This window comes from Anastrepha obliqua, chromosome 1 (genome assembly GCF_027943255.1).
Source record: "Anastrepha obliqua isolate idAnaObli1 chromosome 1, idAnaObli1_1.0, whole genome shotgun sequence".
In the NCBI taxonomy this organism is placed as follows: Eukaryota; Metazoa; Arthropoda; class Insecta; order Diptera; family Tephritidae; genus Anastrepha; species Anastrepha obliqua.
This window is the reverse complement of record NC_072892.1, coordinates 64,946,042-64,964,888: the sequence shown is the minus strand read 5'-3', so window position 1 is coordinate 64,964,888 and position 18,847 is coordinate 64,946,042. Positions and strand designations below refer to the sequence as shown.

General features: G+C 33.6%; 1 protein-coding gene across 2 annotated transcripts in view; it reads right to left on the bottom strand.

Annotated features, from left to right (window-relative positions):
• Window positions 1–18,847, bottom strand: part of LOC129244688 (5'-AMP-activated protein kinase subunit gamma-1-like) — a 133,771-nt gene that overhangs the window by 65,038 nt on the left and 49,886 nt on the right. Inside the window, exon 1 of one of the 2 annotated variants that reach the window (XM_054882478.1) lies at window positions 5,798–5,914. The exons of the other annotated variant lie outside the window; for it this stretch is intronic. The gene's annotated coding sequence lies outside the window, so the exon portion shown is untranslated. Of the gene's footprint in view, window positions 1–5,797; window positions 5,915–18,847 lie in introns of those variants that run through there. 2 annotated transcript variants of the gene reach the window in all.

The following is an 18,847-nucleotide window of genomic DNA, read 5'->3' as shown; positions in this document are numbered from 1 at the left end:
TTAACTAACTTTTCTTTATGTTCTGTTCTTTTATATTTATAGCTATTTTTATTTAATTGTAGTTGATAAAAAGGAGCCACATTTAAATATAGGCTTTTTATTGCCATTCTGGTTGCAAAGTTCATTTAGCAATTATGTGATAAAAAAGCAATTGTAAATACACACACACACACAAGCCCGTATATGTTTTATTTATTATTTGAAGTTTGTTTTAGATCTGAGTAGTCTGAGTACTAATTTGCTTTGAGATAATTTGCATCTGTGAATTGCACGCATTTTATGTCAACTGAGTTTATCATCAGTTTGATTAGAGGGGAAGGTATTGATACGCTTGGATTGCATGTAAATATGAATGCGTGCAAATTTGGCAGTACTTTGTTTGAAGCGAAATAATAGAGAATAAATTATAAAGGTTCTTCGGCATATAAGCGACATTCCATTCCCCTTCGTAAATATCTGTAGCCCAAAAGACCCTCCGTCTCTTGAGAAAAGAACCAGTATCGATGCCTATTAAAATGAGATACTAGCAGTAATAGTTAGGCACAATTTTTCAATTATACATTTTTCAATTTCGTACGAAATTAGTCGCCAAATACAGTAGGCTCCTCTACGAGCGGCTGAGTTGGCTGCTCAAACAAATTTAATTGAAGATTTGCTTGCATCCATTAGTGACCCAACAATTTTTTGCAATTCATCTTTGGAAATAAACCTACATAGTTTCTAAATATTCGAAGGTCGTTAAAGACGGCTACATTTTTTATTTTGTGTTCAATTGCCATAAGGGTTAGTATCATTAAGTTTACGTTCATTTTCTTATGATCTCTGAGTGCTAGAAATATTCATGAATTCAGCAGTAGGACTATGAACCTATGACTAACGAAAACAAGTTAAACTCCACTAAGCCCCTGCACTCTCTACGGATGGAAGGTTAGTGTGAAACCTGTCCCGAACTCAATACACCTTCTTTTAAAAAATCCTACAGATGCCAATGTAACCAAAATTTACAAATTTTCCGATCTACTCCGCTGCACATAAATCGGCTCTTTCAGCAGCAAGCCTTTGTAGCTAGCGCTGCGTTTCTTATGATAATAACTTTTTATGTAACTTATATGTAATAACTTTTTTGCTCTCATAAAAAAAAATAAAAAAAAAAAAATTGAAAAACAGGAGGAAGAAATCACACATAAAACTTTTCCAAAGAAATTGACAAAAATGCTTTAATTTTTTTTATTGAGTTAGCTATTATAAAAAAAAAATTAAAAAAAATTATAAGAAAATAAATTAAAAAAACGGTATATTAAAAAACAAAACACGTTGAGTGAAAGAAACCTCATCCGATTTTTTTTTCGTCATTACCGTTAAACCAATTCGCTTTAAATTTTCTGCTATTTATCACTGACGCAGTGTTTGAAATTTCTGCAGGCGCGCGATTTCATGTCAAATTTTGTGATAATTTTTTCTGAAAATTAGTTTATTTGCATACTCGAGTATAATAAAAAGTAAACTAAAAAAATGTATTAATTTTGAGGTTTATTCAACGTTCATTTTAATATTTTTATAATTTTTGTTTTAAATTTTTAAGATGAAATACATTTAAAAAAATTTTTTTTTTGAAAAAAAAAAAAACTAATTTTGTCTTGTTCAAAGAAATTTCCAAAAAAAATGTTTAAAAAACTATATTTCATATTTAAAAAAATTATTCCTAAACTATTTTTGTTATATATTTCAAAACCAGCTTTTTAATTTTATATTCGAAATTTCCTAGGAAAGATTTTCATAAAAATGTTTACCAAATAAATTTCCAAAACAAAAAAATACATTTCATATTTAAGAATTTAAGAATTAAATAATTTTTATTTTTATATCATTTTTTGTTAAATTAAAAAAAAATTGTTTGTTTTCAAAATTCCGAAGCGGTAACTGCGACGTGGAGGATGCCCCGCGCGCTGGTCGTCCTGAAATCTTTAACTCCGACGCCTTGCTCGAACTCGTGAAAGCTGAGCAAAATTTGACAGTCGATATGATAGCTCAGAGGTTAAATTCATCGCATGGAACAGTTCACAGACTCCTGGTTCAGTTGGGAAAGGTTTCAAAGCTGGGAAATTGGGTTTCGCATAGACTTTCCGTCGCCAACCTTCAGCAGAGAGTGAATGTGTGTTCTCAGCTGCTGCAACGGCTTGAAAATGAAAGTTTTTTGAACCGTATCGTTATTGGTGATGAAAAATGGGTCCTTTACAATAATCCTGTTCGCAAACGCCAATGGTTAGATAAAGATGAAACACTAGAACCGACCCCTAGAGATGGCCTTCACCCCAAGAAGATTCTCCTGTCTATTTGGTGGGATATGGACGGTATTGTTTATTATGAACTTCTGGAACCAAACCAGACGATAACTGCTGATTATTATTCTCATCAGCTATCAAACCTGAATGAGGCACTTAAAAAAATCGAGCGTCTTTAGGGAATATAAATAGCAAAGTTTGGTTTCACTACGACAAGGTGAGGTCTCCCATACCGCAAGGCAAACATTAGGCAAGCTAAACGAGCTCTGATGGGAGCTAATGCCGCATCCACCAAACTCTCCGGATATTGCACCTTGTGATTATCACCTTTTCCGTGGACTTCAATCCTATATGAGTAACAAGAACTACTTCTCAAAAGAAGCTATAAAAAGGGATATCGAAGCGTATTTTAGCTCCAAGGACAAACAATTTTTTGAGCAGGGAATTAAAAATTTGCCTAAACGTTGGGAAGACATGGTAAATAATGAAGGAAAATATATTATTGATTAATAAATACTTTAAACATATTTTTTATTAATTTTAGAACCACCTTTAAGAAACGCACGAACTTATGGACTGATCTGATACAACATAGGTTTTTATATAACGAATGCCACAATACGTTTGGAAATCAGAAGCAAATGGTGGCAACTAAAGAAAACGGCGAAGACTTGGCATTTGCATAAAGAACTTAAAACTTGATTGCAACGCCCTTTAAAATGGTCAAGCACTCGGGATGAGCGCGTCACAGTCTGCGAAAAGCACAAAACTAAATGTTACTCATACGCCACGGTAAATTGAATTTACATGTAAGTAAATGTATGTGTATGTGTGAAAACAAATTATGTAGTCTTCTGTTTTGCTGTTTTTTCATTGAGCTATTATTGATTTTACATTTTATGTGTCCGCAGCCAACGGGTAGTAGAAAGTTTGCAAATGCATGGAATGGTTCAATATGCAAAGCATAATTGGCATGGAAATAGTGCGCAATTCGTTGAGGAAAGTGAAGCACAAGATAATACTAATATAAGGCTAAGGTAAAAAATGAAAAAAATAAAGAATTAACTATTTCCAACTGAAGATCTTAGAGCGTCCTCGAAAAGAGAAAAGTCTTTGGTGCCAAATGACAAAGCCGCTCCAGGTTACGAAAAGCTTTAGCCGATTGTGTAGGCTTATCGCGTCTACAAGGAAAAGAAGGACGCCCACCAGTTGGTTGGAGATACGCAGGCGAAAATGAGTACACAGAACGGGTTAGCAAGCAGTCAAAATAGATTAAGATACAAAAATGTAGTGTAAGGCTCAACTTGACAGTGAATAGAGCCATGTGCAAGGTGGCGCAAAATTAAGCAGCATAGCGGAAAGTTTATAAACACAGGTTAAAATAATGATTTCTATCACTCAACATCATTTTTTTTATTTAGTAAAAAAGTTATTCAAAAACAAAATTCAAAACAATTATAAAAAAGTACTTGGGTCTCTTTTTCTTTCAATATATTTTTCAATAGCTTTGCCGCATCTGCAGAATTTTCGCTCAAATATATCGCACCCTAAATACAAAAGGGTCACAACTCAAAATACTAAGATTTTCAGGAGAGTCGAAAAACGTTTTATGTAAAAATTATTCTAATATTTAAAGAAAATATTGGTCCATCATGAAAATATATAACATTGAAGAAGGTTCTACTATATTTCTTTCAATTTTATATTATGTTTGCGAAAATAAAACAAAATTTTGATTAATGACTCTTTAACTGAAATTTTTTCGATTAACTAGTGATATTATCTTAAGTTGTGCCTTTTTAACTGATAAAATGTTTTAATTTTATAAGTTTCCTAACCTAATTGAACTCACTTTTCACAACTAAAGAGGCACAATGCAAAATAATATACCACGAAATTTATCACTTTTTACAGTTATAGAGGCAGAACTCAAAATAAAACTCTTTATGTGTAATAAAAGTAATCAGCTGTTCTTGAGCCCATTAACGCAACTAAAAATAATTCTCTTTAGTTGATCGTGCAAAAGCAACACACTAGACATAAAAATAGACATAACTGTATTTTTCCAGTTAAAGAAGATAGTTATGCGAACGAAATATTTGCAGCAGTTAGAAATGTGTACTCGGAATTAATTTATGCAAAAAACTCAGTTTTGGAAAATTTTGAGTTGTGACCCTTTTGTATTTAGGGTGCGATATATAGCGTTCTGGCTTGCTCTGACAGCCTTTCAGCCTGGGTAAATATTTTATACATATTTGGTAAAGATTTTTCTCTGTTAGTTAAGTAATTGGTCGAGCTTTTCCTGCAACTGCTGAAGTCTTGGTGTAGTCTCATAAAATAGACTGTCCTAAAGATTTTTGTCACCTTCACACGGCAGATGGTTTTTGGCAGAGCTTTTCCAGGGCAGAAATATACACGGAAGATGGCTTGCCACGAAGCGACAGCTATGAGAACAAAATTGTCTAACATTTGTTATTATGGTATTTCATCTTCCCAGTGGGCTTCGAACCCGGCATCTGCCGAATAGTGGTCAAGCACAAAACTAAAACGCAAGCCGCCAGCTAAGTACGCGACAATGCAAAAAAAAAAAAACAAAAAAAATCGTCAACGAGCTAATTAATTGCTGCATTTAAAATTATTTGAATGGCTTTAGAATAATTGCGGGCTATTAAGAGTCAAGATGAGTAATAAACAAAGGGCCATCCTCTTACAAAAGAGGTTAGGTTTTAGTTTTATATAAATGAATTGCACCGCGAAGGACCCCAAACATAGGCTGCTTTGTTTATCATTTTCAATTACGGCAGCACAAAAGAAAACTTGAATACCTAACATAAAGGCAAGTGTTTCCTGTGCGTGGAAATCAAGGTCATGCACGTGAAAAGTGGCTCAGGTATAGATAGCCTACGTAAAGAAGGAGGCAGCAAGGCATTGTTCAATCTCCGGAAAAATGTCAATTTAAATAAGAAAATTGTGTGTATGCTTAGAGGGGGGAAATATTCTGCTTATGAACTGCGTAACAATTGCAACACTTAGACACACTCACACCACCGCTGCCGAACTGACCCGAGCCAGCCCGCTTCCACCGACAATTAAGCTTAAGCCAATGCACTCCAACGACATTCACCCCAATCCAACCCCTAAAAAAAGCTTTCTCGTTGGTTTTTGGTTTTTTTATAAAACAGTTCGAGGGCGCGCCAAATCGCCATAAATTGTTGCATTTAATGCACTCAGCGGGCAATTTTAAGGTCACTAGAGGTTAACTACAATGTCGGACAGTGCAGCAAACAAAAACAAAACACAAAGCAACAAAAGTGCATTCACAATTACAAACACGAAAACATTGAAAAATGCACTGAAATATATATATGAAAAAAGTGAGATAAAAATGTCTATAGCAAGTCGGTGCTTTAGTATTATATATTTCACTTCATGCTACACACAAATACATATGCATAGACAGACAGACACCAGAGAGACATGGAGAGCGCCACAATTGCGAACACAGTAATACACACCACACTGCGCGCCCGGTAGGTATATTATTTATTTCAATACAAAATACACCATAGCGGTCAATGTTTGTATTTTTGTAGGAATACTGTAAAAACGAAGCGAAGCAAGCGTCTGCTGAGCTATACGAACGAAATGCGACTGAATGGTGAGCGCGCACTGACGGAAAGCTGTAGCTATTCAAAAGCACGTGCTTTCACAACGTAACGAACACAAGCAGAAATAATGGAAAATCCGAAAAGAAGTATGAGTGGGAATGTGTGTGTGTGTTTATGTTTATAGTACCTGCGTATAGTTGGTAGGCTGTCGCACATGGCGTATGAGTAACAAACAAATACTAACGAATATATGCTCAATGAAAGTGTGTAAAGTATATACATTTTGTATGTATGCATTTTATATACAACTATTTACTATATACTTACAGAGCTATGTGTATATTAGTCGAGCATTTAAATGAAAGTGAAACCGAAAAACCGAAAGCACGAAAGTTAGGAAAATCGAAAATTCGCTATACGAGTCGCAACGAGCCGCATTTACCGTACATATGCACTTGTATGCTTACGTATGTACGCACATATGTACTTTCGTTTGAATTTTTTGCGCAAGCGACATTTAATTGAAAATCTCAGCATAAAGCATAAAACAAAAAGACAACAATAAAAAAGTAGAAATGCCATCAGCGTGTGATACGAGAGAATACGAATATTTTCAGCCTTCGCTCATAAATGGGAATGCGCCTCGATTGGAATGAGAGCGGGATTGCGCTTCATTTTGCTATCATTGAGGGCAACGTTCCTTCAGACCCCCAGTGAAGACCCAAGCTGAACTGACGCTGTGGTTTGGCGATAAGCAACGAAATACATATACACATGTACATATGTAGGTATCTGGAGTATTTGAGTAAATAAATTTAAGCAATTAAATTTTATTTTCGAATTTACATTTGAATAACGAATGAAATTGAATGAAAATTGAATAAAATTTAATTTAAATTTTAAAAATTCAAGCTTTTCGCGTTATACATTTTAAAAAGGGAATTTTTAAACTGCTATTTGACTAACTTTAATTTAACTTAAATTTCATTTTAACCGAATAAACTTGTTTAATTTGTACATATTTCATTCTATTTCATTTCATTTAACTTAATTTCATTTTATTTTATTTTATTTTATTTTTTTTTTTTTGTTTTATTCTAGTTAATTTTTATTAAAATATAAATTTTATTTTATTCTTCTTTCCTTTAACTCAAACTTTATTTTAATATGGTTAAATTTGATGAAGATTTTATTTGGTATTTATTGAATTAGAATGCTAAAACTCAAGGTTTTTTGAATGAAAAGTTCTTCGAAAAAAATTATTTTCTATTTATTCAAAAATTTCGTTTTTGTAAACGCGATTCAACTTTTTTATGAGGTGTAATTTTTTCATTTAAAAGTTTTTAAAATTAACAGACGCAAAACAAATTTGTTTACTTTTTCTCCACTTACATCAAATTTATTTACGTATCATACATTTTTTTATAAAATTTAATTAAGAGTTTCAAAGCAATTTTCTTTCTCCTTACCACCTGAATTAAAATTTTTTTGTAAGCAGTGATATTTTGTTATGAAATGCTTTTCAAATGTTTAAGCTTAAAGTTTTCTAAAAACAAAAAACAATTCAAAGCAATTTCAACCAAAATTTTTAAAATTAAGTTTTTGTTGGATTAAGAGTTTCAAAACAATTTTCATGCATTTTTTTGCTACTTATGTTAAAAGTTTAGATTAAAAAAAAAATGTATTAATTTTTTTGGTTTTAATTCAATCACAATTTTAAAGTTTCAGTTTTTCTTAATTAAAAACTTAAAAACCATTTTCTTCAATCTCCGGAATGTGGATTTTGTGAAACTAAATTTTGAAATTTCAGGTTTTTTCAATATACAATATAAAATATTGCAAAACCATTTTCTTTCGTATTTTGCACCTGAATTAAAACTACCCTACTTTTGTTCAACTTACATTGAAATTGATTTCACCTGAATTTTTTTTCTTTTCTGAAATTCGATCACAATTTTAACATTTGAAGTTTGTTTTAAATAAAATATTATACACCAATTTAACTAAAAGTTTAAAATGAAAAGTTTAAAGTTAGGTTGAAAGTTTCAAAAATCTATTGTATAAAATTTTTTTTTTTAATTTTAGGCATTTTTTAAATAAAAACTTCAAAATAATTTTCTTTTCTATTTGCCACCAGAATTTAACTAATTTTTATGAAATGCCATTAAAATTTTCAAATTAAAAGGTCAAAAAAAAATTTATTTTTTTCAATAAAAAAAAATGTAAGATCTAAGAATTAAGATTTAAGATTTATGTAGCTTAGTTTTTGTTATGAAATTCAATCACAATTTTAAAGTTTAAGTTTCATTTAGATTAAAAGTTTCAAAATAATGTGTTTACTTTTCTGTTTTTCTACTAAAAATAAATAAATAAAATAAAATAAATTTTAATATGTTTTATGTGATATTCATTCACAATTTTGAAATATCAAGTTTTTCAAAAAATTATAAGCAATTTTCTTTCCTAATTTCCAATTTAAAATAAAATTGATTGATATTTTTCCCGTTTTTTAATTAAAATTTTAGTAAATAAAATTTTATAACAAACTTATTCCAGCTTTTAAAATTTATTTATCTGAAGTTGAAATTAAAATTTTTGTTATAATTTTCATATTTTATCAGATGAGCTCAAGGCCTTTTTAGCAATAGAAAAAAACAAATTGAATTATTGTTTTTATTTATTTATCGATATTCTGACCTCAATTAGAAGACATTTGCAGCAACTCTTGGCTGTGCCTTAAATATTTAAAGTCCCTTTACTTTTATTTAAGTTTAAGTTATTTCCTATATTTTTGGCGACAGCAGGTATTTACATTTCTTTAAAAAGTTATTTAATATACCTCGAATTTAGCCAATGCTTGAATAGAACGTTAAAAGCACATAACAAAATTACACTGAAATTATTTCCCAGAAACTTTTATTGAGTGCTTAAGTATTTCAAAATCAATAAACAATTCAAGAATAGAAACAGCCAAGCCTGCGACTGGTAAAAAAGCGCAAGGGAAAGTGCAAAAGGCCGCATGGAAACGACCCACCCACGACACACGGGTCGCACATATTCACAAGAAGAAAACGCAGCTAATGGGTAGAGTGGCAGAGAAGCAATCGAAAGGAGGTCGAAGTACTTGAGGCCAAAACAATTTATGCACGCGAAATTTTCTTCGAAAACTTTATAATTATTAACAAATAAATGTAATAATGTACTGAGTTCCTGCTCCTTTGAACATTTTGATGTGAAATTAAAAGCAGGAAATTTTGTGTAACCGCTGCTGTGTGAGAAATGTGTTCATTAATGCCTTTCAGAAATATGACATTTTCTTGTGTGCTTCCCGAAGCAAACTATAAATAGAGGAGAAAACTTGTGTGGCCAAATAATTATAATTATTTTCCTGTATATGATACTTATGGAAATGAACAACAGCAAAATGCTAGCAATCAACTGCAAACTATTAATTTTTGTACTTCGCCCAGCGCAACAGGCACAAAACAAAATACGAGTTTCTTATAAATGAAGGCATGTGCCAAAAGTAAGAGAAATTTTAATATAGCACTGCTATGATAACACGTGAACTTTCTGATGCTGATGGCTCTGGTGTGCTCTGACGTCAATGATCAGAAAAGAATGCCTGATAAATTAAAGTGAGCGAAAAAAAAAAATATATATAAAAAGTAGGTGAAAGAAAATATATAATTCAACTAATAAATTAATTATATAAAAATAAACACTTCCGAGTGAGAAGATAAATATTTGAATATGCATGTACATACATACATATCTACGTATGTAGACCGCATGACAGCTGAGTAGATGGGCTAACAAAATGCCAAATAGTCAGTGCGTGGGCTATAATGGACGTGCTTTTGAAGTGCATTAGAAGCGAACACATACATTAGATTAGATGAAGGATTAATAGTTTAAAGAAAAAATCAAGGCACATTTAACATAACACAGCATAACATAGCATAACATAACATAACGTAACATAACAAAACATAGCATAACGCAACGCAACACACATACATTCGATTAGATTAAGGATCAATAATTTAAAGAAAAAATTAAGGCGCATTTAACATAACACAGCATAACATAGCATAACATAACATAACGTAACATAACAAAACATAGCATAACGCAACGCAACACACATACATTCGATTAGATTAAGGATTAATAATTTAAAGAAAAAATCAAGGCGCATTTAACATAACACAGCATAACATAGCATAACATAACATAACGTAACATAACAAAACATAGCATAACGCAACGCAACACACATACATTCGATTAGATTAAGGATCAATAATTTAAAGAAAAAATCAAGGCGCATTTAACATAACACAACATAACATAACGTAGCATAACAAAACATAACACTGCAGAGTGTCGCAGAGTAATTGATTATTTTGAATGGAATGCAGTATATTTGGAAGATTAAAGACTTACTGAAATTTCTAAATAACGCCCCATTTTAATAAGTAAAAGATCAATTTCCTTAAGAGTTGACTGTTGAAATACATTAAGCTATCATTAAATTTTATCATTGAACGAGTACACTTTATGCGCACAATAGGTTACTACTTTTGTTTAAAGTACCGTTAGGATTATCAGATATCCGTTATATTGTGTTATACAATCGATATTTCACTACGCTTTGTTGCTACGCCTTAAATGGCACTTGAGCGTGCGGAAAATAGCGTGAAGTGGATTCAAAGGATTTAAGTGCCCAATGAATTGGAATCGAACAAAGCGCAGCAAAGACAGCAAAATGGAAACAAAGTGGTCATAACTATTTTTACATACATACACACACATACATGAGAATCAAATATGACACAATAGAATAGCAGCTCGACTGGTGCAGCGCAGCTGCTAGTTTCTTCCATAGTTTCTCTCCCATCAAGAAGAAGAAATTATTTGATCATTTTTTTATTATTTTTACTGTTCTGGAAATACAATAAACGCATTTTATGCATGAAAAGTGAGCACTAAGGTAGTTCAAACTCAATTTTCGGCATGAGTTTGATCTCAAAAGCAAAGTTTGGCGAGTGCTTTTACGCTTAAGAGTGCACTGTTTGCTCAGAAAATTCCGGCGGGTTAAAGCATACTTTTGGTATTTTGGCGTTGAGTGAACTCCTCTTGATTTTTGTAGGCAGTAACATAGTTGGCGCAAAATTAATCACCCCATCAGAAGGTCTATAATTTTTGCAAATGGTGTCGTATGACAATCATATTTGACGCTTGTGGCATACAAAAAGACGAGTAATGGAGCGCGTAAAGGTCAAAATATAGATGCCCATCATTCAAAATATTTTTTTAGTAAAAAGGTTACTCAAAAACGAAATTGGATGAATAATTTTGTGCCACCTTGTATTTATCATTTTCATTTATGTAGCGTTTGGAATTTGCACTATTGATGCATTTATAAAATAACATCCGTGATATGCCAGAAACTTAGCTAGTTTAAGGCGCCAACTCACGCGGTTATGTCTGTTCTGAAATAATCCAAAAACAAAAAATATTTACATTTTTTTAGCACATAGCACTACCCTATTTTGAGCTTCACGTCGGTTCCACAAAACCTAAACTGATCGGACTAAAATTCCATCTTCCAAACTTAGAATAATAAGAGAACTAAAATATATCCGCAAATCAAACATCGAGAATATTCGGGATATTAATGGTATTGTCCTTATAGCGGCATTAACTGCGAAGTGCTGCAGTTAAACCTAAGTCTATGGCTCGGCTACCTGACGACTGCATTGAAAGCCGAGCTGCTTCTATTCTTGATTGGTGCGATAAGCGCCTAAGAGATTTTGCCCAAGTTAATCAGAACTAATAGCTACAAAAGAAGCTGCTTTGTGGGTCAACGCCCGGGATAGCACAACGGATTACTATATAGTCTGACAGCCAAAATGCCATTGAATATCTACAGCGCGATCATTCTTCCCCTAAAGCAGCAACTGCATATAGAACTATTGTAAATGCGCCGGGTAAGCGGTATACCACGAATGTTGTTTGAACTCTTGGACATAGAAATTTTCCTGGAAATTGGATTACGAATTGGATGAGTGGATTAGAAGAATTGATCATAAATCAAACAACTCTGTCCAGTATGTGAGCTCTATATTAGGTCATTCTACGTCGTATAAGCCAACTATAGATGGATCACCACTTGTGAGATAAATAGAATATGGGCTCGAATAGATGAAGTTTAGGCCCCTTATCTAATCCGACCGACCTTTCATTAGTACAGTGGTTGGTATCATCATCAGGCATTGCCTAAGGCGAACACATGGGAAGCGTACGGAGCTCAATGCGAATAACTTTTAGCGCAGCTACAGTAATGAGGGGAAAGCAGAGAGTATTGCACACTTTCTTTGCCACTGTTCCGCTCTTACCATAGCTGAGTTCCTTGGATGTCTGGCAGACCTAGAATCCGCAACCTTTCGCAATATTATATTTTTTAATTGAGATATAAACTGGGAGTTAGAGCGGAAAATTGAGAGAGTAGAGAGTGGCAACCATTGTAATTTAACCTAATTTCTTACAATTCTTATTTCAACTTTGCTCTTATCTTTTGTTCAACATTTCAGCTCATTGTTAGATGTCTCATCGGCAGTGATGGTAAATGATTTTTTGAAAAATCCCTACACAGCCCAAAAAAATTTCCTACTTTTCCCTACGCTTCAAATAATTTTCCCTAAAAAATTCCCCACATATTTTTCTCCCGTGTTTACACTATAATAAGGGACTTGCAACGTCAAAATTGAATTATTTGCTTAAGTTTTGGGCTTGGTGCTATTTTGAAACTTTATAAGACACTTTAATAAGAAATTTTATTTCAAAAATATATATAAATACACATATTTATTATATTATAAACACATATATGAAGAAAAATTCAGCAAAAAGACTAAAAATTACACTTTTTCATTACATTCAGTTCTGTTTAAAACAAGACAGAGTTTCTATTTTTTCAGGATCCGGCACGATTACTTTCAAGATTGGGATAAAATGGTCCACCACTTGCAGCGCGACATTATGCTCAGCGAAGAACATGCTAAATCTTATTTCGAAATTTCTGGAACCATTTGGTTTACTCGGCTTTTTCTTAAAAAACACTGTTTATTTTAGGTGCCTTTTTTATTGTCTTCATATTTTTTTGGTACGTTTTTGCTTCGGCGTGCTTCTGCAAATCAGAATTGCCGCAGTTCAAAACTTTGTCGCACTCAGCGCATTTGCATTTGAATGGATCGTTAGCCACAGCTTTTAATCAGCCACTAAAATTGTCGTCGTCAAGGCACTTGTTATTGAACTTTTGTTTCCGATACTTGAATTTTCTCCTGGTATTCCTCCGAAGAGTCAGTCGAAGAGAAGGATCTCATTTCTGTAAAATATATAAATTTTAAATATATAAAAAAGCTAAAACTAAAAAAAAAAACGCGGGACAACTAATAATTTTCGCGCGAAGAAAAAATCGCGTTAGCGTTAACGAAGAAAAAATGGAAATGTTGCCGTATTTCCGCTTTAAAAGTATGCTGCCATAAGGAAAAAAATACTGGCATGAAATCTTACTGCGGCTTTTTATTTTAAATGAACTTTTTTAATATTTCCCGCTATTGTAAAATTTTTTCTGTCCTTTTTGAAAATTCCCCACATTTACAGAATTTAAAAACAACTGTCCTTCTTTTTCGATAAATATCCCTACATGTAGGGAATTTTCCCTACATTTACCATCACTGCTCATCGGTGTATTTGCTTTGCAATTCTACTTCACTGCTATTATTTTTTTTTACTAGCTTTATGCCTGACGTCGACAGGAAGCGACTGTTAGATTTTATTGCTTGCACCGAAAGTGTGATTAAGAAGCGACAAAAGGATTTTTTATAAAAATAAAAATAGGTACGTAGGTGAAATGGTTGAAGTACTAGTCCGGCACTCCCCCAAGTATACATAAAGCGATCACTTAAAAAGCGGAAGAAAACAGAAATAGAAGTAAGTGGTTAATAATTAATTTCGAAAACTATTTTCTGCTCTCTGTTCATTAATTTTTCTATAGTGCCCACTTCCATGCACGTCAACTCACAGCTGACAAATGACATGCGAGTATGCACTTCACTTACGTTCCGTTTCGCCCTTTCTGTGTACTGAGCGTCAATTTGAGGGTCACCAAAGCCACAGGAAATCGGCACAAATCAATACAAACTCAGATAGCCTACTTCGAGGCGTACGAGGCAATATTGTATAAATGGAAGTTAGTTTTAGTTAAGGAAGAGAAGCTTGCTTGCTCTCCTTTCTATTTTTAGCATAAAAGAAAAAGGTTCAATGCCGCCTGATATGCGTTAGCCATTAAATATTTATTTACTATGACGCAGCTAAAGATTGTTAAACACACATCGAGGTATTCAAAAGAAGAAAAAAGAAGGCAAATAGTTTTCGGACGTAGCGCAATTTTAGGCGCTCACATGTGTGGGAAATAAATTCAAAGCAATAAGTAAGCAAACAAAGTGGTTCATGCACCTCGTTGGTTTGTAGCTGCTTCAGTGAATATAGCACCAAAATTTCTAACTGCTTGCAATGGTGACTCAACGTCCTCTAATGCCTTTAAAGAACATTTTATGCTTGGGTGTGCGCCAGTATGCGTAATATTTTGTCAAGGCACGCATTGCACGGCTCAAAGTTCGACTCAATGGCATTAAAACGACGCAAGAGAGCGTATGAAGTGGACTAATTTCCAAACATCCATGCACTAACACACAAGCACACATTCAAGCAGCGAGTGTGTGCATGTATTCGAGCTCAAGTTTCACACACACATATGCACATACACTGGCACTTAGAGCCTATAAATATGCCTGTATAGTGCGCTAACGACTTTTTTATGTGCGTCCGCCAGTGAGTGGATAATTCGCAGCTAAAGCACAGCACCGCATCTAGACGCCTAAAAACGTGCTTCGCATCACATGTGATTCGTTTTGCTCAGCGCCTCCACTCAAGGCATTCTCATTTCTTTCCTCTTTCTTTTCCATTTTCAGGCAAATGCGCCCTTTTGCGCATGCTTCTAATTTAAGGCAATTGTGTAGCAGAAAATGCTGCTTCTACTGATTATCCAACACTTTAAATTGCTGCTCATTTTTGTCCCTACCAGAACGAGCAATTTCAGTTTGTCTATTTTTTCTGCCAAAGACCTGCCAACTGCGTGTTTTTGTTATGTGAAGTTTTGTGAGTGCGCACGGTTTTTGTTTTTATTAAACAAATGTGCAAATGTGTGCTTTACAAAATGTTTCTCTTGATTTTCTATCAAAAATTCACACCTGCTGACTTTGCTGTGTGTTTAGAACAGTTGCATATTTCATGGCGACTTTGCCTGTTTTCTACTGCTTCTCAAATTTTCAACACCTACGCCAAGCCATTTGAACGCTGTTAGCATACTAATACCTTTTTGGCTCTTTTGGCCTATTCATTCGTTGAGAAAAACTGAAGAGCTGAAAATTCATTCATCGCTTCGTTGCTGCCTAACGCAAATATCCTCATGTACTTGATTACTTAAGGTAAGAGGGTGGTTTGAAGAGTACGTGCAAAATCAGAAAGATTCCCCTACTGGCGCGTATCGAGGTTATGTTTATTTAGTAGCTTCTCTTGGAAGAACAAACACCAAGTTTCAGGCAGATCGATATATTTTTTTGCGTTTCGCATTCGTTCGAATCGAGGCAGTCATGTGATTTTCCATTTTATATCACGACAACGCACCAGCCCACGCATCAGCTGTTGTGGTCGCAAAATTAACGGCAATAAGGTTCCAACTCCATTCATATCCCCCCTATTTTACAGACTTGACTCCCTCGTTCTGCTATTTGTTTCACAATTTACAAAAAAAAAAACGGCTGGCGGAAATTTTTTTTATTCAAACTAGAAGGTGATTGCAGAAACGAATGGGAATTTTTGAGACTTGTACAAATCCTATTATTCGGAAGCGATCAACAAACTAGAACAGCGTTCGACGAAGTGTATAAGAAGTGAAGTAGAAGTAGTCGAAAACTAAAGAAGATTTACCTTAAACAATCAAGTCGTTTTTATTTTTGCACGTACTTTTTAAAACACTCTCGTATTTAGGTATGTCGTTTTTGTTTTGGGTATAATGATCAAAATGTACACCAAGCACACAAGAGTCAAATGAAGCTCACTTTTCAAATATACAATGACAAAAATAAAAATTAAAAAGAGGTATGAATAAAATTTTGTTGCAATTTAAAAAATTGCTATCATTTCCGAAAATTAGTAAGTAAAACCGAGAAAATTTCAGTATTGATTTTGAAATTGAAACAGGGAATGCCTTTAATTCTCTTCTCAAATTCTGCTTATGCGAATCCAATAGAACGCTGACTTGCACTTTTGAGTTTAGATCTTTTTTTATATGACCAAAATGCGCAACACCGTGAGGGGGAAAAATGATCAAAAATCACTAATAGTTTTGATCCATTTTTAACTTGCACTTTATTAGGCTAATATTTAATGAACTATGAAACTGCTTACCCATACAGTTTTTTTATTCTAATTAAAAAATGTTCAATTCTGTTAAAACAATTTAAAATTTTGATGAAAATTTTTCGATTTTTTATAAATCTTGTGCAAAGTTTGAAACATTGATTCTTATGATATTTGGACTATATTTTTATAAGAAATTAATGAGAATTGAAACAAAACAAAACAAAACAAAAATCAAAACAAAACACAAAAAAAAAAAACAAAAACAAAAAAAAACAAGTAGGTAGTGAAATATCGTGTATTTGTTATTTTTATCATAAGTCGTTCGCCACAGTAGCCTCACATCATAAAGGGTTTTCCAACAACAGCTGTTATTTCGGAATGGATTGCGCTATCGAGAGATGATTAACAATTTTTTATGGCCGGAATTGGATGGTATTGATCTGGACAACGTTTATTTTCAACAAGACGGCGCTATGGTTTCGTGCCACCATTGATCTTATACGGAAAAAGTTTCCGGACCGTGTTATCTCTCGAAGAGGTGATCACAATTGGCCACCGAGATCTTGTGTTAGATCACCTTGTGACTTTTTCTTTGGGGCCACGTGAAAGAGAAGGTCTACGCCAACAGCCCAGGGTCAATTCAAGACCTCAAAGATGGAATTCGTGAGGCTATCGAGTATATAGGGCAGCCACTTTGCAATTCTGTTATGGAAAATTTCATGAAAAGGATATTATCCTGTGAGCGCGGTCGGGGTGTTCATTTTCCTGATGTTATTTTCCACTACTAACGGTGTACTTTTCTTTTCATAGTGAAATAAACATACGATCATTTATTTAAAAAAATATCATTTTTCTTTGAATATCAAAATAACACCTCTTATTGGAGAACCCTATATATGGGGACAATTTTAATTTTTTTAGCGCCCATCTTAAAGCCTTTTTGCGTGACTACTGAACTAGAATTTCTTATAAATAATAGAAATCGGAGATGAGATGTTCTAGACTTTTTGATAATTGGTAAATCTATTTATATAAATATGTATGAAGTAATTGTTAGCCAACATGTTTAAATTAATTTTATTATTACTAAAATATGAAAATAAACTATTTGTTAACAACTTTTTTTTAAATATTTTTTTTTTCAAGTAATTACAACATATTTCATTTATGGGAGAATGTTTGACCTATTAAAGAAATTATAGAAATTTTTAATTTTCAAAAAATTTATAAAATTTTTGAAATTAGTTCTTTATTTATCTGTCAGCTTTAAGAAGCGTCGATTTTCTGTTTACTTACAATTTTCTGCTTGAAATATAAAAATAAAAAATTATAGAGGTATAAATTTTATAACTTAAATAAGATTTTTTGAATTTTTTTTTAAGTAATTAAATTATATTTCAGTGACAATTGCATGAATTCACTGCATATAAGAGGATTATAGCGTAGGTAAGACCTATTAGAAAGAAATTAAGTTTAAAAATTTTCATAAAAATTTGGCCCTAAAAATTCAAAAAAATTGAAAAGCGAATAATCACTGATTTGGTCATCCATCAGCTTTAAGTGAGAATTTTCTGCTTTAAATATAATAATAAAAAACTATAGCGGGTCTAAATCCTTACAATCTAAAATAAGCATTTTTTGAAAATATTAAAAAAAAAATATTGGGAGGTTGAATTAGTTTTAAAGGTTTTTTTTCGAAGATTTGGGGCTTTATTGTGAAAAAACGGTACAAAATATTTTATTCGAAGTATTGGTCATCGCTAGCTACAACTTTCGCCCATCTTTCGGGCAATTTCCGGATGCCGTTTCTCCAAAATTCTGGCCGCTGCTTGGCTATCCATGACTCAACCCATATTTTGGTAGCCTCGTACGAGGAGAACCGCTGGTCCGCCAAATCGAGACTCATATGCCGGAACAAATGATAATCGGAGGGAGCTATGTCTGGACTATACGGCGGGTGGGGTAACACTTCCCAGCCAAGCGTTCCAAGGTATTTTTTGACAGGTTGAGCAACATGCGGCCGAGCGTTGTCATGTTGCAAAATAACCTTGTCGTGCCTTTTTACCGTTTCCGGCCGTTTTTCTTTCAATGCCCGGCTTAAACGCATCAATTGCAGTCGGTAACGATCCCCCGTGATTGTTTCGCCCGGTTGGAGCAGCTCAAAATATACGACGCCGACCTGATCCCACCAAATGCAGAGCATGATTTTCTTGCCGTGAATATTCTGCTTGGCCGTCGACGTTGATGCGTGGCCGGGCAAACCCCATGATTTTTTGCGTTTTGGGTTATCGTAGTGGATCCATTTTTCGTCGCCAGTCACCACCCGATGCAAAAAACCCTTCCGATTTTGTCGCTCGATCAGCAATTCGCACGTAAAAAATCGCCGTTCGACGTCGCGCAGCTTCAACTCGTACGGGACCCAATGTCCTTGCTTTTGGATCATTCCCATCGCTTTTAGACGCT